Genomic DNA, 23,576 nt, shown 5'->3' with positions numbered 1-23,576 from the left:
TAAGACCTTTTTAAAATCTTGCTTTGATCATATTGACCTTACAGCACTGAATTAACATTTTTACCAGTGCTTCCTTCTTATTAAAGTTAAAACAAGATTCACCAACACTTCTCCTCTTTAATGTGCCCGGGGCTCCAAATCCATTAGTGGTTATCGCCCCAATCACACCGGGAAAAACTCAGGCAATCTTCTTAGCAGCAAGGAGGTTGGAGCAAGGAAGGAGGAGGGCTTGGGTTTATTTGGGAGGGTGAGTATCCCCCTCGCAGGGTTAAAAGAAGCAACAAATGTGCCTCAGAGAAAATCACTCCTCCACATTGTGCAGACTAAATCAGAAAGCACTGCCGCCCCACCTTTCCCTCTCAGTTGGCGCTGTGGATGGTGGTGCTCCTGAGTGGGATTGTGCGTAATGCGTGCGTGTTGTTTGTGCCTCATGCAGAAGTGGAAGGAGTGAGCAGTAACATAAAAAATATCCTAAATTTTGACAGTTAGCATCTTGTTTGGTTAAGTCTGACAGTATTTGCTGGTGGATCTGCAGGCTTTGAGCAAAGTGAACAGTCATTTTTAATAATTCTGCCTGCAATGCAGGAATCATACATTGTTTTCATAAGAGATGCTTTTCACACTGAAGAATGAAAAACAGCTTTTCCCCTGAGTAAATGTCTTCAACAGCAAAACATAAACATAGAGCTTGCATTATCGTTTAAATGTTCTTAATATTTGCATTAGTTTTTTGCTATGATAATAAATTATATTATTTCATTTATGCGGGGAATAGGTAACAATTTCTATATATTGCACACTTTAAACACATTTTCATTGAAAAAATCAAAAGTTATTATTGTGGAGTTTCTTTGTTTTTAAGTTCCTGTGCTGACATTAATAAAATCCCCTAAAAAGAGTCAGTCACTACATTGGTTGTTACACCCACCAAGATCCATTGGTGGGGGCACTCCATTCTTCTCCTGAATAACGGGTGTTCAGAAAAAAAAACCCAAAACAAAACACAAAATAGCTTTTTAATCAGCTGTAGTATAAAAGTAAGCATGGGGGTGTTTTTAACACATTTCTCAAGAATGTCTCGTGAATGTTGTCTTTTTGCTTGTGTACTTATTTTAGACCCCGACTGATATAGTACTTTTGAAACATATATACGGTTATTTAAAAAAAAAAAAAAACTGATATACTGGCTGATATATTTTTCTTTCAGACACACAAAACAATTTCCTAATATTTGTTAAATGTTATATACGAGTCATAGATCCATACTGCCTGATTTTGATTGGATCAGTTGGTTACTTTTCCAAACACTTCATGTGTAAACTTTTTGAAAAGTGAAGCCAATGCAGAATAGCCTGAACCCTGCATTCTTTTAAATTGTGATTGCAAAAATACTTAAGCATGTCTTCAGACTTGACCTCTGTAAACATTTCCTGTTGAGTTTATTGCCCCAGTGTCTCATTTTGGAAGAAATAAGTGCAATTTACTAATTTTGGTAATTTCAAGTTTCAGAAAATAGGACTATTCCTGGTATCCTCATTGGCTCAAGATTCGTGACTGACAAGGCTTTAGCCAGTCAGAAGTGACAGATCATCATATCTGATTTCAAAACAGCAAAGACTTCACAAACCAGTGGATAATCTGTGGATTCACCATTGAAAACGATATAGAAGAATACGTCGACTGCTCTAGTTTCACAACTGGTAAAATGGAAGTCTATGGAAACTTTAGCTACTTGTTAAACATAACAAGATGTCTATTTTATAAGCTATGGTCAAATTTAGATTCAAAAAGGACAATAAACAAGATGTGTTTTAGGGTCGGCCTAGGCTTAGAGCGGTATTCATCTGTTTCAAGATACCTCAAAGGTAACCAAAGGGGCTTTACTAACAGGTGATGTCACCGTGATCACATGAATATTTACATACAGTACAGTGCCACCATGAAACTACAAACTTAGAGAAAAATGTTGGATGAATACAGTTATGATCCCCTTAAGCCACACAAATGCCACGTGGTTATGTAGCTACACTATTGAGAACATACCCTTACACTACTAAACTACTGAGTAGCATGTTGTTTACTTGGGTCTGGATTAAAACATCTTAGCAATATTAAAACCTTACTTTTGGGGACTCTCATTGGCTGTAGATGCAGGGGTCAAACCTGCTGGCTTTTCAGCTCTCTCCAACCTTTCAGCCACCTTGCCACTGGCTGTTAATTTCCCTTAATCTGCAGGCAGGTCAGGGCAGAGCAGGGCAACAAAGGTTCAGGATAAAGATACGGCTGATTGCTCACTGGACTCTCATTTCCTTTTTAGTGGTCGTGGAGAGGAGTCAATTATAAACTTAAATAGCCAAACTTTTTAAAAAGTTACCGTCACTTAGTTGATTGCATGAGCTTTCCATTGTTTTTAGTAGACTTTCCCAGGTATTATAATTGCCTGGGTAATATGCAGAGCCTTTTATCCTGCTCATAAAAGCCAGTCGCATTAATCAGGCAGTACTGGTGTTGGTGAGCCATATGAGATGATTGGGACAATAAGTGGTGCGTGTCTTTGAGATGCGTGTCATCCTAGCCACGTTCCTTCCCATTAAACGTTATGACACTATACCTCCATTAAAAGTGCGGATATTACTCATGTTAGACTCCTAAACTGCTCTGGAAAGTTTATACGCTGGTGTCAATCTCATATCTCTGGTAATTGTGGAGCAGGTCATATATGGAAAACGGGAGGAGGGAGGGGAAAATAGCTTCCTCAAAAACATGGCAGATTTAATTTGTCAGCTTGGATGAAAATTGGCCAGTGAGGAAAACAAACGGCAGTTGCATGGGCCAATGGTACCAATTCGTCAGGGGGAAGATTGAGGAGCCAGTCTAGAGATAGCTCACATCTCCATAAATCATGTTGACAATTGACTTGAACTGCAAGAGGAGGAGGTCTCCCATAAAGCCAGCCTGAACAGGCGCTGATATAGGACATCTCTCTCTACCCACTGCCCAGAAATAGAATGACAGCCTAATGCATTGAGGATGGCCCTGATGGCTGACTGAAACACAGCCTGCTCGCTCACTTAAAGTGCGAATTTGTGGATTGTTTTGATTTCACTTTGGCTCCAGATTTATTGGCCACCCTTTTATCAAACAAAAAAGTAATTATTAACTGAAGAGTGCAATTCCTAGATAAATTATAATGTGATGGTTGAAAGCTGTTAAAGCCTGCTGAAGCTTCCTGCTTGCAAGCTGAAAGGGCTTGGTTGCCAAAAACTTACAGTTATACAGACGTCTGTAAGGAAATGGGCCTGCCATCTCTTCTTCCGTGATCTCTGTGAACACTACTTTCAGGTCACAATAACTGTGGTGTGGATTGTAATTGCTCAAAGGCTTATGACTCTTGACTGTTAGGTTGTTAGCCAAAGGGTCTGCAGTGTTCCCCTGCAGTGTTTCTCAATCTGATTCACTCCTTGCTTATTGCATTGGATTTCACAATGCCAAGATGGCATAAAACATTTGTTTGGCGTTCTGCTTTGTAGGGACAATCCAATGGGTGGCTATATCCCATATAGCACGATGGGTGGGGCCTTAAACCTGAATGCATTAATTAAAGAGAATGCAGGTTAAGTGAATTTGATTTCTTATATTTTGTGAAAGAACTTCACAAACCTAAAAAAGTCCAGCTGCCTTCTTTGTCAAGCTCACTAGACAATTTGGAATTGGTTTCCTTGCTTGTCTGTTATGGGTTAAAACATTCAAGATTCTTTATTTGTCACATGCATAGTTATACGAGTACAACACGCAGTGAAATCTGTCCTGAAATGCTCCTCGACTCTGCAAAAAAGAGAACATTATATACAGTAAGTGAATTATGTACAAATGTTTTGAGCCCTAAAACATGTTTTAGTTTAGGGCTCGGATGGCCTGAGGGTAGAAGCTCCTCTTGAGCCTCTTTGTTTTAGCTTGGATGGTGCGGAACCTTCTGGCTGTTGCAGAAGTTGGGACAGTTTGTTGCTGGGACGGGACGGGTCCTTTAATATCTGAGCTGCTCTGGACTAGCATCTCCTGGTGTAATTGTCCTGTAGGGAGGGGATAGTAGTCCTGCAGCAGGGTTCTGCCTTATGGATCACTCTCTTTGAAGAACTTTTTTGTCCTTAACACAGATGTTCCAATAGCAGGCAGTATGGGAAGGACTGGGTTGAAAACACATCCAATGTCCCAAGAAAGACTTTGAAAGACCTTCAGAAAACCTCAAAAACTGTAGCTTAAGACCACTTTTAAAAATCACAAGAAAGTCCTTCGAAACAAAATTTAAAGAAATGAGGTGTGACTCAAGACTTCTGCACAGTGCTGTGGAAGTCTGTGGGAAAACTGTCCTGTTTCAATTCTCATTCATATTCTGTTGATATGTGACCTTGGAAAACAGTTTACAGTAATACTTGCTAGTCTCACATCTAATTGGATATGACATGATTTTCTTTTCTTCAAAATTTTGTCCCCATTAGTGTCAAAAAAGATGACAAACAAGAAGACGTTCAGTCAGAACTGCCCTCACTGGTGAAACTGCTATGCCAGATCTTGCTACGGTATCTTTGTCCATCGTTTCTAAGCATCCATGGTTTAAACTCAACAAATAAACCCAGGATTAAAACAGACTTGGATCTCAGATGAACCAGGAGCCGGAAAAAGTCATTAAGCTCCACTCACTCATTTAGCGTCCTTAAGTCCTGCAAAATGCACATTGAGCCAATAAAACAAAGTTAAATCTGTTTCTCTGGCTATTAGCCTCTCATTTTTCCTGCATGTATCCTCTACTTCTATGCTCCTTGTTGTAATGCAGGGGCGAGAACAAAGACTCCCATAAATGAATAAGGCTTAAACAGGTATGATATTTCACAATTATTTACAATGCTGTGGGTGTAATTTGAGTCACGACCTGTCGATAGGATCAGTAAATGTAATGTGATAACTAAAATTAGAGCTTTAATATCCTGCATTACTGTGTTACAGAAAGGAGTAATGCGATTACAGCTTTATAATGCATTACTTCCACCAGAATTGACTATGATGCACTGAAAATACTCCATCATTGGCTTCTGCTGTTCTGTGTAGGTGCTTTACAACACCCAGTCGAGTGTATAAGCTTTTAAATATCCTTCGCTGCCTCTCTGTCGGTGGCTCAGAGAGCTGTATTTATGCAGGATTCACCAGATGTTGAGTCAACTATTGAACAGATGACAGACTTAGCCAGCAGCTGAGGAGACAATTCCACAGTCCAACACTCAGCAGGCGTCCACCTCGCTTTTTCTCTGCTTGCTTTGTTTACATATGTCTGTCTCTGTCTTGCTGTCTCTTCCTGACTCACACCATCTTAACGTTCCTCACTTTTTCTTGGCACATTTTGCAGTCTCTCTCTTTCACACACACTCTATTCCTTGTGTTTTTGAATACAGATCATCATGTACAGTTGCAGATTATAGTTTCAGAGCTGCAGTGCAACCAAAGAAAGTGTTGCATACGAAGCTGGGTAATTGTTGGAGAAGGAAATAAACCTTGAGAAGTAATTTACTTCAGGGGCTCAAATAAACATTAAATCCATCCAGCGACGCCAAATGTGTAAAGCTGTCGTCGGTGAAATGACAGATTAGGGCGTCCACCGGGCCAATAAAACACATCTCTGAAGGCTGCGAGCTGCTTTTCAAAATAGCAGCTCTCTCATGATTATAGACATGTTCAATTCCCATCACAAAACAAACACAAAAAGGGGGAAATTATTATTATTATTGTTTTAGCTTTTGGTTGGTTTGACCACCGGAGATTGAAAAATGTAACCAGCATGCCAGGCAGATAATTCCATGTCTAATCTCTGAAAAGACATGTTGTTATCCACAGGAAAAGTCCATCCTAAAATCTGTGATGCTGTATTCTTTTTTTTTTAATATATATTCTCCAAATAAATGGGTTGTGATCTGTAAAATACCCCAACCCCCAGAGTTATTGACAGCCATTTGAAGCATCATACGGAGAAAAATCTATTGTAAGACACAGACCAATTTCTCAAACAACAGTGGGTTCAGCAGACCATGGTGCCATACAGCTACAAGACATGGACGCACTACACGACTCCCATTTTTTTCCTGACTGTAACCCCCGACTGCATGCAGCATGCTGTCTGGCACTTTTCAAAAACATATTCTGGGAAATGTCAGAAATGACAAACTCAAGTTGACATACTCTGCAGGAAGAGGGGGAAAGTGGCTAAGAGTTCAAAAATACTATAGTAGACTGCACACCTGGAATCTACTGAACTCTTCACTGACAAATGAAATGTTTAATTCTTCTTTTTTAAATAACCATCACTCCTTGCATTTCCAGATCAGGAAAAATAATTGCTATTCACATTGCATGTTAAACGTGTGAAACAAGTTTATTCACTTGCCGTGCTCGTTCGCCTTGAAATAAATCAAGAGCGGGAGCCGAAGCACATTCATTATGAATGCTGTCCTATTCTTGCATGTGCACCGCAAAGCCTCTCATCTCCTTGTTCTTAATTTGCGTCTGGCTCTTCAAATATTTAAAGGTAGGACTTAAGAACTGAAGAGACTGCAAACATGGATCCTGGTTCCACTTGATGAAGCGGTTGTAGGTTGTTGTACAAGACAGACGCTTACTCAAACATACGGCCATGAGAGTTTTTCACTGAACAATGGATGCCAAACCACTGTGCTTCTGTCCTTGAAAGTGTACAAAGTAATTACATCCAATATTATTATTATTTTTTATTAATATTATTATAAAAATCAGCATTGGCTCAGTTGGTACTAAGGGGCCCAAAGTGATGCCAAAAAAATATCTCCCACACGACTGCATCAGCACATCACCACCACTAGTTTGAAACACTGACTGATATCAGGCAGGAGGGATCCATGCTTTTTATGTTGTTTACACCAAATTCTGACCCTTCCATGTAAATGTTGCAGCAGGAATCAAGACTCATCCGACTAGGCAACAGTTTTACAATCTTCTGTTGTCTAATTTTCGTGTGAATTGTAGCCTCTGTGTCCTGTTCTTAGCAGACAGCAGTCGCACTTATTGTCGTCTTCTGTTGCTTTGGTCCATCTGCTTCAAAGTTCGATGTATTTTGCATTCAGATATGCTCTTCTGCATACGTTGGTTGTAACGAGCGTTATTTGAGTTTGCTTCCTATCAGCTTAATGCAATCTGGGTGCTCTGTCACGACTGCTTGCATCAACAGGGCATTTTCACCTGCAGAACTGTTGCTCAGTGCATGTTTTCTCATAAACCCTGGAGATGGTTCTTTGGGTAAAACCCAGTAGATCAGCAGTTTATGAAACAGACCAGCCATGGCACCAATGACCATGCCACATTAAACTCACCTAAATCGCCATTCATCTCCATTTCAGTGTTCAGGTGGGAATTCAGGAGGTGATCTCGACCATGTGTACATGCCTTAATGTACTAAATTCCTGCCATGTGATTGGCTGGTTAGATAGGTGTATGTAACAAAGCCCAGGTATGTTGTAAGGTTTGTATCTGGCATAAAAGTTTCTTAATCTTCTATGTCAGGTGTACAGTGTTGTGTATACCAGCTTTTTCACTGACTAAAAATTAAACCAGTAAATGTCCAAAATTACCACTAAAATGGCAGAAAATCAGTGAGCTTAATGATAATGTTGCTAATGTTGTGTCTGATTGAATAGGCAGCTGTTCACTGGCATGATAGCAATGTCGACTACATAAGGTGATTTCATGTAATGAAAACAAAGTGATGTTTCCCTTAAATATTGATATATTCAATATATACTGTATTAAAAACAACCCCCAAACATCCACTTTTGAACTGAATTCGGGCCAGATGTAATCTAGATGTCTAGACATTTTTGACCCGTGAGACATCAAAACCATGCTTCCTGGGAAATGTTAAAGAGTTCTCCTTTACTTTTGATTTCATGGCAACCACACGAGACATAAGTCTCCTCAGGAGACATATGAGACCCTGAATAAAAGAAGACGAGAAACTGATCCACCCACTTGACTGGGAATTCCTGTAGACGGGTGATATAAAACTCAAGCTGTGGTTATTTCCTCACTTCACTCCTCCTCTACATTTTCCATTCTGTCTCATCTACTAGCATACACTCCTCAGCTCACAAAGAGAACACAGGTAATGTGATTTCAAAGGGAAGAATAATGATACCAGGAGGAGGGAAGGAGGGAGGGGGAGGGGATGGGTGTTGAAGTGATTTCAGGGGAGCGGTGTGCCTGCGGTTCAGGGGTAGGGATTTTTTTTTTTTAACTTGAGTGGAGTGAGATCAAACGGCTCATCCGTGTTGGTGCGTAGACTGAGACTGAAAGTAAATAAAGAAATTAACAGCCTGGAACAGCCATTTTGCTGGCTGAATTAGGGATGTCCATAAGGGACAACTTGCCAGCGGACCTAATCACCCTGGTTTGTTTACATATGTGAAGCACAGTTTCTGGAAACTCGACAGCTAAATGCAATGGCAGATTATCCCATAGATCATTCTGGCATGTTCCCCAGGCTGCATTAAAAAGATGAGGAGCTAAATTAAATGGAAGATGGGATATGGAGGACAGGACAGAGGCAGAACGACAATCACCTCTTGAACCTGGTGGGACCTATTGATGCCAAAAAATCTCCATGTAGCTGCCGAACTGAGGTGCATAAATGAGCTATAACTAATTCATTTGAAGCTCGGCAGCCAGCCTCAAACATAACATTTACATTGCACCAGCTTATAAAGTACATTTGAAAAAGAAAGTACACTCTCTTTTGGTTCTAAGGTTTTACGTATCAGAATATAATAAAAAAAATAATCTCCACAGCAGATCTTAAAATGAGATGAGCAACAACTTGACATATTACACCATGTCACTGTTTGTTTAACATAAACTAAGGCAAAATGTGGATGCAGTGTGAAAAACCTGTAAAGTACACACTTAATGCTTACACAGGATTTAAGACGGTAAGTAGCAGCCAGGTGCTGCTAATCAAATATACCCGATTAACTGATCATCAACAAACGTGAAGGCCTATGTGAGATCAGAAGCTTTCACAGTTTACAGGTCTGAAGCATTCAGGTGTGTGCTAACACCACAGGGTTACTAGCAGTGGATGTTCCAGCAAATTCAACCCAAGGTCAGAGGTTGCAATGCACTGAGAAACTGTAAAAAACCAAAAGCAACATCTCAGATTTTACAGGCCTCAGTTAGCTTGTGAAAAGCTAAAGTTCATGACAGCACAATTAGAAGTTGTTTGGGTTGCCAGGAGAACGCGTCCTCTCTGCCATATTCTTTCTGGGAGAACGAACATGGCAGCACATCTTAGGTTTGCAAAGTTGATTCTGAACAAACCACAAGACTTATCTAGCAATGCGCTTTGGACAGACAAGACCAGAGTGGAGATGTTTGGCTATAGTGCACAGCAACATGGTTGGAGAAAACCAAACAGAGTAAATCAGCACAAACACCACATACGAACTGTTGGGTAAATTGGTGGATGGGTGATTTCTTGGGCTTGTTTTGCAGCCATAGGACATTGCACTCACTAAGTTGACCATGAAGTCATACAGGATCAAATGTAAGGACATCTGGCTAACAGTTTAAACTTTGCCATGCAACCAGACAGTGATCCCAAGCCCATTGGAAAGCTTCAACATAATGGCAGAAATAGTAAAGAATAAGGGTGGCGCAGTGGTTCAGTCAAGGTTCTTAATAAACTGAAAACTTAACTGAAATACTGTGGTGGGACCTAAAGGAGCTGTGCATAAATTAATACCGAAAAACCTCGATGAGCTGAAGCAACCTTTTATAGATGAAAGAGACTGCAACCTATACACTCTGTAAAATAAAATCTAATGTAATTTTTCAATGCCAGCAAAAACACATGAAGATGTAACTGACCCCTGTTTTGTCTACGCTATAAATCATTATTAGAATGACCCTTGATGTACAGTCAGAACACCTGTTACATAAAATGAATCAACATTTATTTAGCCGTGTGCAAATGAGTTCAGCAATATTTGACTCTTTCTTTCAAAAAGACTAGACAACCTCCCCTATATCCTTAACGATGATCAATAATTGTCTGACAACCATAAGAACAGGTTCCAGGTTTTTTAAAGGCAGCTCTAGTGAGGCAGAGATTAGAAGACAAGAGAAATTGTTTCTCTTAAATTACAAGGAAAGGGTTAAAATACTATTTTATTACTTCTAGTTGGAACTTTTTCCTCAGATTCATGGCTTTTTTAAATAAGACCTCCAACAAACATTGAAGGTTGGAGGTCTCACCTTCAAATGATGCCTAACAGTGACTCCCAGACCTCTTACGGACTGTTCTTTAAATCTTTTCTTACCATTTTAGCTGGACCTGGATGTAAAGAAGTCTTCTGCTGTGCATTTAGAGGCTTAAAATAAAAAAATAATCTGTCTCTTTGTCTGCTAAATGCTTGACTACATTCACCAGCTAGATGCCTGCATTTAATACACTGTGTTTTAAAAAATGTATTAAAGCTTCAAAGCCCAAAAGCTATTGCTTTAACGAGACACAGCCAGGAGAATTTCAGATTACATATCTGAGGGCTGCTTACAGATCAACACTGTGATCAGATATTATTTGCTATAGCAGAGTTTGGGAAGAGTGCATGAACTACAACTATTTCACTTCCAGTGATTTATTGTTCTACCTCAAACAAGTAGCTCGTCTTTGCAAACAGCAGGAAAGAAACACATGTGAGCGTCTAGTTTTCTGACTTTGTCTGCATGGTCCTTGCTGTATCGATCGGAAGCTTCGGGATATGAAGGAAAAACAATGTTCGAGGAAAGTTCAGATAAAAGCTTTCCAGCCAATCAGAGAGCAAACTATCATACAACACAATATATATCTTTAAGCCTTGAGTACATATTCTGCAGAAAAAAGAAAACACGCTTGTCTCACAACTACAGATGATGCGGGTGATAAATGCAATATAGGGGCCCTGTGAAATGTGTACGGTATGCTTGTGTATATGTGTGTTTGTGAGCATCCAACACCGGACACCCGATCCTCTCTTTCATCCTTGCATCTGTGGCAAGCTGCCACAAGCCCGTATCATTTACCACACTACACCTGTTGGGATGAATTTGATACCTGGAGATAATGGATTGGAGTTCAAAGAGGAGAATGCGGACAGGAAACTTTTCCAGAGGTCGTATTTCATGAGCAATCGGCGCTGATTCAAATACACACACACACACACACACACACACACACACACACACACACACACACACACACACACACGTGTGAAGTTGAGAACAGATGACGGGCAAAAAGAAATGTTCTCATGCTTAGGACTGTAGTAACAAGTTTCACATCAAGCTTGGACATGAAAAGAAGGTGAAAACAGCTTCAGTTGCAGCACAATGTATCTCAGAAAATAAATCTTCTTTTTATTGCCTCTCGTGTTTAATGAAAAGTTCACCCATGAGCCAAAAAAGACTTCAGTAGTTTTGGGCGTCTATATCAACTCAAAGCACACTAATAACTTGTGAACTTTTACAGAATTTTTGCTAAAAATACAATGTGAATGCAATTTGGTATCTCCAGTTATACAACAAACATTTATGTATTCACTAAATTAGATATGTCATTTAATATCACGTTTCTGTAGAATCACAGCTCTCTAACCCTTTAGGTTAAGGAATTCACTCTGGAAGCTACATAATTTTTTATGTTTGTGGTTGAAATCTTTATTGTGTTTTGTTCTCTATATAGAAAAATAACTTTTAAATAAATAATATATCTTGTGGGTGATCAGTTTAACCCCAAGGTTGCCCAGCATTCAGTAGTTGGTAAACCCAAGCCATTATTTTATGGTTATTACTCCAAGTCATCTAGAAATTTTTAGCTCCTGTTTTTAAAAGTCCATTGGAAATTATACACACGGCATCTAAATGTATTTTTGATAAAATCCAAATCATATTGAGTGAAGGTTTGAAAGTTAGAATGTATTGCATGTATTGCAGTACATTTTAGTACATTTTAAATTATTTTGGAGAAATGAAGCATTATGACAGGAGCAGGAATTTGCTCTTGCTGCTTTTTGGTGAAACATGCCTCTGCTTTTTTTTTTTTTTTTTTTAATAGACTAGATCAGTTTTGATCATGCTGTGTGTCAAATCACAGTAAATAATTACTATTTTCAAATGCTGGCTAATTGGTGGTGCATCGTGCTGTTTGTAGTGTTAGAGATCTCGCTCTAACTCTGGTTAGCATTTAGTCTTCTACGGGTCTGTGTTTGAAAATTATCCAAGTGTCCTTGGATTCCTTTTACTTTAGTCTCTCTCTCTCTGTAAAAACGAGTCTATGGATTGAATCCAAAAAGTGGTCAACGAACAATTCAAGTAATTCATTAGCAAAATGAGCACAGCCATATGAGCACACTACGTACTGCATGTATGGGAAAAATGCACCAGAAATTCACAGAGAGTAGCACCATGCTGAGAACTGCAGAGTACAGAAACCTAATGGATGTCTGGGTCAGATTTATGGTAGCTCATCCCCTCCACTGCTATGAGAAAAATTTGACTGGAGCACACCAACTCCAGAGACTATAATTCATTCGCCATCTCACTCCATTTTATTCAGCCAGAGTACATTGGTGAGTATTGGGCTCCTTTTTTCGGGGCCAATAAAATGTAATCACTGTCTGCCAGGACCAAGGTCGAACTATATTCCTAAAGCAATGCGATGATCATTCTGGCCCTCTCTGAAGGTCGACTGGCTGTTTATTTTTTCCCTATGCCTGTAAGATGGATTGTTAAAAAATTAAATAGGGGATGTTTGCTTTTGATGAAATTGTAGATTATAGTTTAGGTGTTTTATTTGTTTCCTGATGATCTAATCCAGAGTGTGATAACTGAGCAGATAGGATGTTTGAACAGGTTTACAGTGAACACATTTCCTGTTGCATGAATTACACTTGTGAAATTTCATTGTGGTGATGGTCTCCTCAAATCCTCTATTGGCATTAGTAAGCCAGTCTGACATCATCCTGTTGACTCTCATCCCTTGTGAGAGCTCTTCATAAACCAGCCTGTGTTGTAAACTCCATGATCTAAGCCTGAAACCCCCACTAGTGTTTTTCTAACTAGACTTAGAAATATTATGATTATCTTCCCAATTCTGCCACTCACCTTGAAATTAAAGGTAAAAGGAAGCTGCATAGGGATTTTCATAGGGATTTGTAGTACCCTGAATACCACTCAAAATGTTGTTTTCCAGAAGACATCATTAGAATGAACTGATAAAAATATAGACATAGAAGCTGAGAAGTTGAGATTCTTTTTACTCACATTTTGTTTTATTTCGAAAATCACCATTTAAATTACAATTCTGTCAGGTGTACTTTGAGTGATTGCATTTCTTCGTTATGTTAATTTTGCCAGAAACATTTTAACTATCATTAGCAAAACTTAGCTAATGTTAGAAACATGCATATTTAATATTAACAGAGATGGGCAGTAATCCAATTTAATTTTTGCTTGATGCATAAAGTTAAACGATTAAAACTAATAAAACAAGTTTTAAAATGACACTTTTCCATTTGATTACATTTTATATGATGGATTAGGCAGAAAAAGTAGAACTGGGCTGAAAGATCTATCGCTTTATTACCTATTCAGGTTGTAAATCATGTTTTAAAAAAGTAACTAAGTAACTAAGTAATTAATTACTTTTGAAAATAAGTAACCAGTAAAGTAACGGGATTACTTTTTGGGGCAAGTAATCAGTAATTAGTTACTGATTACCTTTTTCAAGTAACTTGACCAACACTGTTAACTAATATCAACTAATATTAGCTAAAGCCAGAAACACATACTGAACATCACATATTACTGTAGGGTCTCTAACTTAATATAAAGCACCTTGAGGCACTGCTGTTATGATTTGGTGCTATATAATTAAAACTGAATTGAATTGAATTAAATATGTGGGCTTTGGATGTGGTTCACAAATGCTCAAATGTTTGATTAATATCTATCAAGCACTCTGTGAAAACAGCTCTACAGGCTCTACAATGTAACAGTTAAGGAAAGTTTATGTGCTCAGTTTTCCCTCCTGGCTCCAGTGAGGACCACTGAGAGAGAAAGCTCATATCTCCGATCAGTTTCATTTAGACATTGATTTTTACATGTGGCCTTGAATATTGAAAATTTCCTTCTCAAAACCCTGTCAGACCAGTGGGGGGAAAGACTACGGGGAATCAATTCAAATTAATTTTTCAAGATGAGGTGTTTCTGTCTATTACTATAAGCAACTCTCATTTTAAATAGATCCACTGCCTGAGAGTCAGTCCCAGAAAAAAAAGAAAGAAAAAAAAACAAAACATGATTGCTTTCTTTAACTCAGGAGGGCATGGAATAATTCACCATCTGAGTTTGGAGGGAGCTGCAGGACCAGCTCAGTGAAATGAAAACCTGCATCTTTTGGTGCATGATCAGGTATTGAAGAATTTGTTCCAATGAACAACCAAACTATCAGCTGTGTGCACACATGTGGCACAAAGCGATGGATAATATAGCAGTGTATATACACTGAGGTGGAAAGTGAGAATATTTTCTGTATTTAAAAACTGTGAATACCATGGGAATGGACTTATTACTTGCTGTAGGTGTTCTTTAAGGATGCAGAGCTATATTAGCTGTGTTGGCACTGACAGTTTAAATTGTAGTTGTACTTTCTAGCTGCCTGAGTCCATTTGTTCACTATGTGCCTCTTCTTTAACCGCTAAACAGATGCTTCTGGCAATGTGCAGGTTCTGACTGCTAATGTGGTGCAGGAACAGAGGTCCTAAAGTTTTTTTGCCTATTTGTTTGAAATCATAAGCAGGTGTAGATGCACAACTGCTTCCAGCAATCATGGCTAAAACAGTAACAGCATCTCCCCGGGCAGAACTGGTTGTAGCAGAAACTCTAACAAAAACGTCTTTGTGAAACTGTAGCAGTACATGTAGCCAACAACAAAGTTACATTTCCAACGTCAGCACAACCTTGTCAACTGTCAACCTGTCAGCTGACAGTTACTGAACTTGGAAATGTTAACTTGAATAAGAGCACCAAGTTTAACTTGTCCAAAGTCTCTGGGGATGTGAAGTGATCATAGAGTGTGGAGTGATCAAAGAGAACCACATATCCACATCTTATTTCAGAGAAACCAATGAATAAAACCACTTTCATGTAGTTTGTCAAGTGATATTGGTAATTCTAGATTGCCAATGGTGTGAATGTGAGTGTAAATAGTTGTTTCTCTCTCTGTGTTAGCCTTGCGACAGACCAGGTGTACCCCCGCCTCTCACCCTGTGATCGCTGGGATAGGCTCCAGCCTGGGTTCAACCCTGATAAAGATAAGTGGAAAAGAATGGATGGATAGATGGATGTTTAACAGTGCAAATTGTATTTTGGGTTTAGTTAGGTGCAACTGTAAATATCTATCCGAACGCCAATTTGGGATTTCTCAATGAAGTGAAAAAAGGGCCATTTTTAGTCCACATTATTACAGCCAAAGTACCTTTGTTAGGTTTTAAAGAAGACCTTCGTAAAGAAATAGCAAAGTTTTTCCAATTGCAAAATCTACTACGTCCTTGTAATGCATAAACAGAGGAATTTCTTGTACAAAAGTAGTTTTCATTGCAAAATCTGACCAAGTAGTTTCAGTGCCTAAACATAACCATGTCATTTTTATTGCCAAAGCAATTAATTTTTTGTGCCAAAACCAACCCTAGTGACTTTCAATGCGTAAACCAAACAATGTTCTTGTAATGCCTAAACTCAAAATAATATCAAGATGTTTTTAATGCCAAAACCCAGGTGTCTCCAATTCCAGGCCTCGAGGGCCAGTGTCCTGCAGGTTTTAGATGTGTCCTTGGTCCAACACAGCTGATTCAAACGGCTAAATGACCTCCTTAAGTTCTCCAGAGGCCTGGTAACGAACTAATCATGTGACTCAGGTGTGAGCCCTCCAGGCCTGGAGTTGGAGGCCGCTGCCTAAACCTAACCAACTACTGTATTGTTCAGACAATAAGGCGCATTAAGCGAAACAAGCATTAGCATTCATCCTCCAGCTTCACTGGTTATATTATGCTAACAAAGCTGTGTTAGCTAGCGATCAGGTAGCACATCATTATATACCAGCTAGCCCAACTTCCGTAACCCTACAAACGTCACTGCTGTTTAGTTTTCTGTCTTCATTTATGTTGGAAGTGATAGCAGAGCTGTACGTTTTAATTATTTCAGAAATCTCTCAGTCAGAACATGCTATATCATGTTTGGGTGGAAACTAGCGAGCTAACTTCCTGCTAACTTCTAACTCCGTCAAATTTATTAAATCCTGTTTTCATGGATGGCTGAATGTTAAACTTAATTGTTACAACTGGTAAAGCAGCAACACTAATTATTTTGTTAAAGATGAAAGAATTTAGACAGTTTTTACCTCTCAGTGATCCTGCAGTGTTTGTTTGACTTTGGGACCTGAAGCAGACGGAGTTTTGGACCCAGATTACTCCGCGAGGCTCCTGACTACGGTAGGCGTAATGTTCCGACAATCCATCAAGCAGTGCGGCTTCGTAGCTTACCAAAGTCGTACTAAAACATTTTTGACAGATTTTTGAGAGCCGTGTACCACCTGAAATTGGTTCGAGGTCAATAAGCACAACCAGAATTCATTCATAAGGTGCACTGTCGATTTTTGTGAAAATTAAAGGCTTTTAAGTGCTCCTTATAGTGCGGAAAATACGGTAGTTTTTCTATATTAAACCTAACTCTGTAGGTTTTAATGCCTAAAGTTAACCAAGTGACATATTTTTATTTTGTAATATATTTTAAAAAACAAACAAACAAAAAAAAAAACAATACGAATGGAGTGTGAACGTCCGTGAAATCTGAAGACTTAAACTTGAGTCTCTGGTGTAAATAGATCCACCACCAAGGCCTCAACCTTTGAAGGTGGCCATTTTCACCCTATAAATAAGGGGAAAAGGATAATGAGCACATATGAGACATCATATTCGGGAGACAAATCAGTAGAGCTCGAGACTATTTCATGGATGGCTATTTATTAAATCGGGCTTTCATAACAGCCAGTGCATAGCTGCTGTTGTCTCGTGTTTGTTTACTTTGTGGTATGCTTGTTATTGGATCATTGTTGATTTTCCAGATAACTGTGCTGTTGAGTGGTATGCTTTAAAAAAAGAGTATGTGTGGTGTAAATTACAGTATTGATAGTGGTTGTTTTATTATAAATGTTTGCCACATAAGTCAGGCTTTCCTGTGTGCCATTGAGTAGTCACGCTATGTGTGTATACTTTATATATACAGCATTAACATTTTACACATATATTCATGTAGCTGTTTGTCGTATGGATGCTGCGGGTGCTACCAAGCTCCTATTGCATTCCTGTCATGATATCCCTTACATAAAAGATGCTACACCTGCTATGGATTGACCTCCAATTGAGCTGTGCCCCCTCATGCAGTGGTTTCCCAATGGTGCGTCAAGGCACACCAGTGTGGCTTAAGAGATACATAATTTCTTTGCTTACATGGTGCCAATCGAGCTAATGAGGACACAAAATATCGAGAAACTTTGCCTACTTTAGAGTTCAGGGTCTAAACTGTAAATTGGGACTGTTTTTGTAAAGAAAATGCAAATTCCAAAGCATAAGTAGTCCTGCTCTTTGCTAAAGTTTGTTATAAAATGTTCTCTTTTAATCGCAGCCAGTGTGAGGTTGTTGAATGAAACTGGTTTTCATCAGCCTATTTTCTATGGATATTTCCAGTTTTTGCATATTATTGCACTTGGCTGGTATGGATAAGGCTATGTACTGGTAAGTGCAATGAACACAAAGTTAGCAAATATAAAGCATCAAATCTGAATGTACCGGTGTGAGCTCTATTGTTTCTACCGTTAAAGAATGAAGTAAAGAGCCTTGTTTTAACACCATTTACCAAATCGGTTTTCATCATTTTATGGTTTCTGGATATTTAGTTCAAAACATAAAACACATTTAAATGAATACTTTTCCCTTTTTTAGGTTCAGATCAGTAAACAGCCCACAAAAACGGGCAATATTCACTTTCAAAGATAACACCCAGCAACTTAGTGCACATCGCTGGAGTGTGTTAAATATGTGAAGGAGAGGTGTCGTGACAGACTCTGCTGCCTAGAGTTTCTCTGAAGTTTGCAGCTGTTGTTCATGACCTGATATTCAGCACGACTAACAATGAGCAATAAACACCAGAAGCAAATGGAGCTCTGCCCGTTTTCATACCTGTTCTAGCTGGCCGATTGCAGCTGAGAGTGAGAGAGCTGAGAACTAATGCTGGATACTAGCTGCAGAAACTGGCTCACGCAGGACCCGCATGAAATAAGCTTTTCAGCACTCTATGACTACCAGAGCAGCTCTTCTGCCAAAAGAGCTCTTCGCCATTGAGCAAGAATGGCTTAGAGAATACCAGTTTTCATGCTATTACTTAATGCATCAACTATACAATACTATATTTATCCCAGATTTGAGGAATTATTTTGTTACAATATGATGATGATGATGATGTTGTTGAGGATAATAAAAAAAACAATTAGCAAACAGCTTTTTTATTCCGAATAAAGAAAATATTTGAAGATTTGGACTTGATTAAAAATTGCATATAACTGTCTCATCCCAACTAGTTAACAAACTGATGGGTGAAAAACTGCAGTGTTAAAAGAGTGTGACATTTAACAAATTGGCCAAAAGTGTGCATCGTAGTCTTTTGTTTCTGCTGAAGTGGCAGCGAGCGCCCCGAGGTCAAGACAATCCATCCGTAGCTCAGACAGATGACAAAAGGATCCGCACCACCACACAATACCACACGGGTGTTTCCTGTGCACGAAACATATCTGGTCGTGTTCCAAATTTTAAACCCAAAGGCGGTTTTCTGTCTTCGATCACAGCAGCGGTACCTGTGACAGGGCTCCCCGGTGTCAAATAGCACTGAGAAAATGTACTGCGTGATGATCAAATGAGCCATAAAAAGTATTTCAAAGGAAGAAAAGCTAATTAGAGGTAAAGTGACACCCGCTTCAACTCAAGCATAACATGGCAGGTGTACAAGCACTAACGCCGTCCCACAGCCGCTGTTGCCTGCCAGGCCTGGCTGACTGACATGACGTTGCTTCCCAGACCACAACAATGCCAGCAGGGTCCTTGTTATTTTGTCTGTTCTCAAAGGCGCCTTCTGGTAGCCCATAAAGCACCATCAGGCTCCAAGCCCTGCAGTCATTCAATTAAGAATTTACTGGGCTATTGATTTCACCACAAGCGAAGCGCCTCACATCTTGGAAACAATAAGGAGCCCATAAAGGCTATACTAGCCTTTTACCTAAAGGGTGATGACATGGTCTTCAGTGTGGAGAGAAAGGCAGGGAAAGGCTAATGCACAAAAAGTGAACAACATCTGAATCGCGTTTACTCTTACTTCAATCGTTCTCCTTTTTAATGAAGCAGTACCTTCATTTTCAGCGTGACCTTTTGAATAAATTGTGACTTTTTTTTAAGAAAAACAATTTTTAATTAATGTTGTCAAGAATCACTAGTGTCACTGCTTCTAGAAACTAATTAAAGATTCCCTAAAGTCAGAGATGGGGTCGAATAAAAGTTTGAGAAATTAACATAAACTCCGGGGGACTAGCCTAAGTGCGTAGAAGAAAATAAATGGCATGCTTGGCAGAAAAAGAGCCCACAATGTATGTGCTGCCATAAACAATTCTGGGATGATAAAACAGCTCTGAGCTCAGTTATTGACTATTTTTTATTAGATAAATTTTAATTCAGTGCATTGTTTTGCCTTTTCTCTAAATTTAATGAATTTCTTCTTGTTAGCCTTAGCGTGAGCTTGCTGGCAGGCAAACTCATCTTTTTCTTTCGGACCAATTACTTGACAACCAATAACAATCTTTAGGTCAGTTATCAAATAATGTTTTTGTTTTTTTCTGCGTGTGAGTTGACCACACAAATGAGCAAAACGAAACAAAAAACGTAAAACACCAACCGAAACCTACGGCAACAAGCTTTTTGTCCACTTGGGGGCAGCACAAACGAGCTGCAAGCAACACACTGATTTGTTTGTTAGCAAATGCAAACATCCAGAAAAAAACAGAACAGCATTAGCTTTCATTTACATCTATTTATAAGCTCTTGTAAATCTGCTATTTTCATCATGTGGCGTTTTGGTGCTTTTGCCCTGAGACATAAGCTAAAAACTGATGACAGCAAACAAAAGCAGTTTTGTGGACATGAGCTAAATAAGACGAAGGAACACAAAAACACACTTATGTGATCCACTGTAGTATAAAAGTGTTACTGATATAATTGGTAGCCACTGTAATGTTGCATTCTTTCATGTTTTAGCAGGATTCCACAGCCCTTCTTGTTATTAATGCCAGCCAGCCCCCCCCCTACATTGAGTGAACCCATGTGGCATCCTGAAGCCAGGCTTAATAAACTTTGGGGTCATTCTTGGCAAAATTGTGTTCACAGTATCATCCACTGCAGAGCTTTGGGGGAAAAAATACAACTGTTGATGCAACACAAGTTGAGCTGGGCCAATTGAGACTACAATGAAAGCGAGAGAGGAGGAGCGGTCGCGTAGAGTGAGTATAAGCTGGAGAGAGGAAGGAGCGTACGAGAGTAGTGCGGCCAGAGGAGAGTACATGTAGATGCTTAATGAATTCAGTCACAGCAGCACACAATGAAATCTTTATCCATGGGGGATGAGGCAGGGGACTTGGCAGAGCCCCGGCGTATCTCAGCAAGGGTGAAAAATAGAAATCCCACTGTCCCCCTGTTGGCTCTCCCTCATGTCAGCTGCCTTGGTTACTGAATTGGCTGCCAGCGAGCCCCCGCCACTCCACTCTGTCTCTCCTCCTCCTATTCCCCTCTCTCTTTCTCAGTCGTTCAGTTCAACTCTCCTTCACACTCATGTATTTTTCCCCTGTTTCTGTCACTGTACCTCGAGCTGTCCCTCTGCTTTTTCTTGGATTATTAACCCATCCTCCTGAGTCAACTTCCTGCCGCCGCAAGTGCACATTGCTGCTTCTCCTCGAAGTCTGTAAATGATGGCTGTAATACACACCCACTGCACAAAGACACACTCTGCACAAGCTCTTAAAATGCAAGGATTTGACTTACCTTGTTACAGGTTGTTCTGATAATTATGTTTTTATTAGACGATTTGGAAAAGAGAGGAATAAATTAAAATCCTTACCTTTTGGAGCTTCTCTGAACTTCTTTTCCTTCGCAGACACTGGGATTTACTGCAATTTTCTCACTTTCCCTCCCGACGTGTTGGTTTCTCTATCTCAGTCTTTCCACTGTGGGTTTTTTCTTGCAGAGAAAAGTCCAGCTGACCCCCTGCGCAGGGAAAACCAGGCAAGAGGGGATTTAAAAAAAAGAAAAGAAAAAGACCAGAGAGCAAGCGCTGGCAACTCCTGATGAACTCAGCTTCTACCTCGCTGCTCCTTCCAGCACTCGGGGTGAATGAAGTGTGAGACAAAGTAATCTTCAGGTGAGGAGACAGACTCCCTTTCGCTCTCCTTCTTTCACTTTCCTCCTCCTGCACGCTCTCTCTCTCTGTGTCCTGTGCTCGCTCTACCTGCTCAGAGCGCTGTGGATGAGCTCACACACAGCTCTCCCTCTTGTGTCTGAGCGCTGTGCTGTTGCTCCATCTATTCCCCTCATTTCTCCCTCCCTCTCTCCCTTCATCCATCCCTGTACGGCTCATGAATGTTTAGACACGGCAATTGTAGCTGAAAGGCACTGAATTAACCCGCAGGACTCAAAATACACTCTTTCGCTCCACTCACTTTTCCCCACTTTATTCTTTTGTTCTCGCATTGGCTGCAACCCCTCTCACTGTGTATGTGACCCCCCTGAGCAGCACAATCAGTTCTTTTTAGGGGGAGTGATAGTCTATTAACTTTGTGGTCTTTTCTCTTTACTGGGTTTTATCAACAGACCGTCTGAAGCTTGGTTAAAGGATTGCGGCTCGAACATCCCCAGCAGACTTCAGCCTGTTACATTAGAATGCAGCACACATGACTCCACATTATAAGAAAATTGGTTCATTAAATAATCATGAACAAAACAAGAAATATGTATGATGAATAAGTAAATATTTGCTTCTCCCTTGGCTGATTAATAATTAACTGTCCTTAAACAAGTCTAATTGGGCTTAATTGAAGGTATTGAGTCATTGGAAAACAGATAAAAATCAAACCGCTCATGTCCCCGCGGGCTCAGAAGCGTTTCCGATGAGTCAAATGAAAGCCGAGCTCGTCATATGCCTCCGAATCAAAGTCTGAAGAAGTCCCGGATTTAAAGTCTTACATCAATTTATGTCAAGTCACCGGAGATAAGTGCAGCTTCAATTCCTTAACCCCGCTGACAATTCTGCTGCTGTACTTTGAATGGCATTGGCCCGTTCTGCATCATATTATACATCGCTTGAAAACACACCTCCTTTTAGATTCAGACACCAATGCCACAGCAATAACAGCAGCAGCTGCAGCAATTGTTGCCCTTTTTGTCATCTATGGGGACTCTTTAAATCTTTGTGTTGCACTTAGCTTTCCAGCAAATACACTTCCTAGCTTTCATTCCCACTAACAAACGAAGGTATTGTTAAAGGTGTTCTTACGCATCATGTGTACACGTGATCCTATACTTTAGATTTTTGCTGTTTGATTATTCTTTCTCTCTGCAACAGCAAAAACAGTATTACCATACTAGCTACGTATAACAAAAAAGGAGACCTGCTTATTTTTAGGTCTATATTTTTGTCTCTACTAGGGTGGCTTTGCATGAGTCCCATCTTAAAACAATAATTTATTATCATATTTATTGTCTACTAAGCCTTGGTGAAGTTCATCGGCTGATTAACTGCCTGAAGCCAGACCTTTTAGCTCCTTTCTATTTAAGCTGACCTTCCTCTCCACTTCTCCTTGGGAGCTTGGGAATGACCATATTAAGGATTTTCTCTTTGAGATTATATAGACACAAGTGTAAAAAAACAAACTCTAAAACTAGTCTAAGAAATTTATTCAGCTCGTATATGTAGAAGGTTGGCAAAAGTTAAGCTTCCTTAGCCTACAAGCCACTTTGCAACCCACCTGAGCTTCACCTTCTTCTTTTCATACTCCACCTGACTTAATCAGCATCACTGTTGTTGGTTTCTGATACATCATCTGGTCTTTGATACTCTTCCTGCCTCATGCAATGTAATGCTGGTTGTATTGCAATGGGTTGCAATTTAAGAAGCACAGGTGATGCAATGGTGCTGGTTTTGATTGTAACCATAAGCTAGATGACTAAAGAGGTCACTTGGACAAGTGATAAAATGTTTCTCCTACTGAAACCATTGCATCCAGATTAATAGAATTAACATTGTTTAATTGGATTATTGGTGTCAACATACTCCCTGCATCATGTGCTCCATGCTAGACCGCAGAATAGAACCACACTGCCAAA

At 39.7% G+C, this 23,576-nt stretch overlaps 1 protein-coding gene across 3 annotated transcripts in view; it reads right to left on the bottom strand.

Moving 5' to 3' along the window:
* The window catches only part of LOC120741260 (cadherin-20-like), a 95,906-nt gene extending 73,843 nt beyond the window's left edge, over positions 1 to 22,063 (bottom strand). For all 3 annotated transcript variants that reach the window (XM_040044038.1, XM_040044037.1, XM_040044039.1), the window contains exon 1: positions 21,316 to 22,063. The gene's annotated coding sequence lies outside the window, so the exon portion shown is untranslated. The remainder of the gene's footprint in view (positions 1 to 21,315) is intronic.
* Between the last annotated feature and the right edge of the window lie 1,513 nt (positions 22,064 to 23,576).

Source organism: Simochromis diagramma, unplaced genomic scaffold, assembly GCF_900408965.1.
Source record: "Simochromis diagramma unplaced genomic scaffold, fSimDia1.1 OVJJ01000602.1, whole genome shotgun sequence".
NCBI lineage: Eukaryota > Metazoa > Chordata > Actinopteri > Cichliformes > Cichlidae > Simochromis > Simochromis diagramma.
Note: the sequence above shows the minus strand (reverse complement) of the source record. Positions and strands in the feature narration are given on the sequence as shown.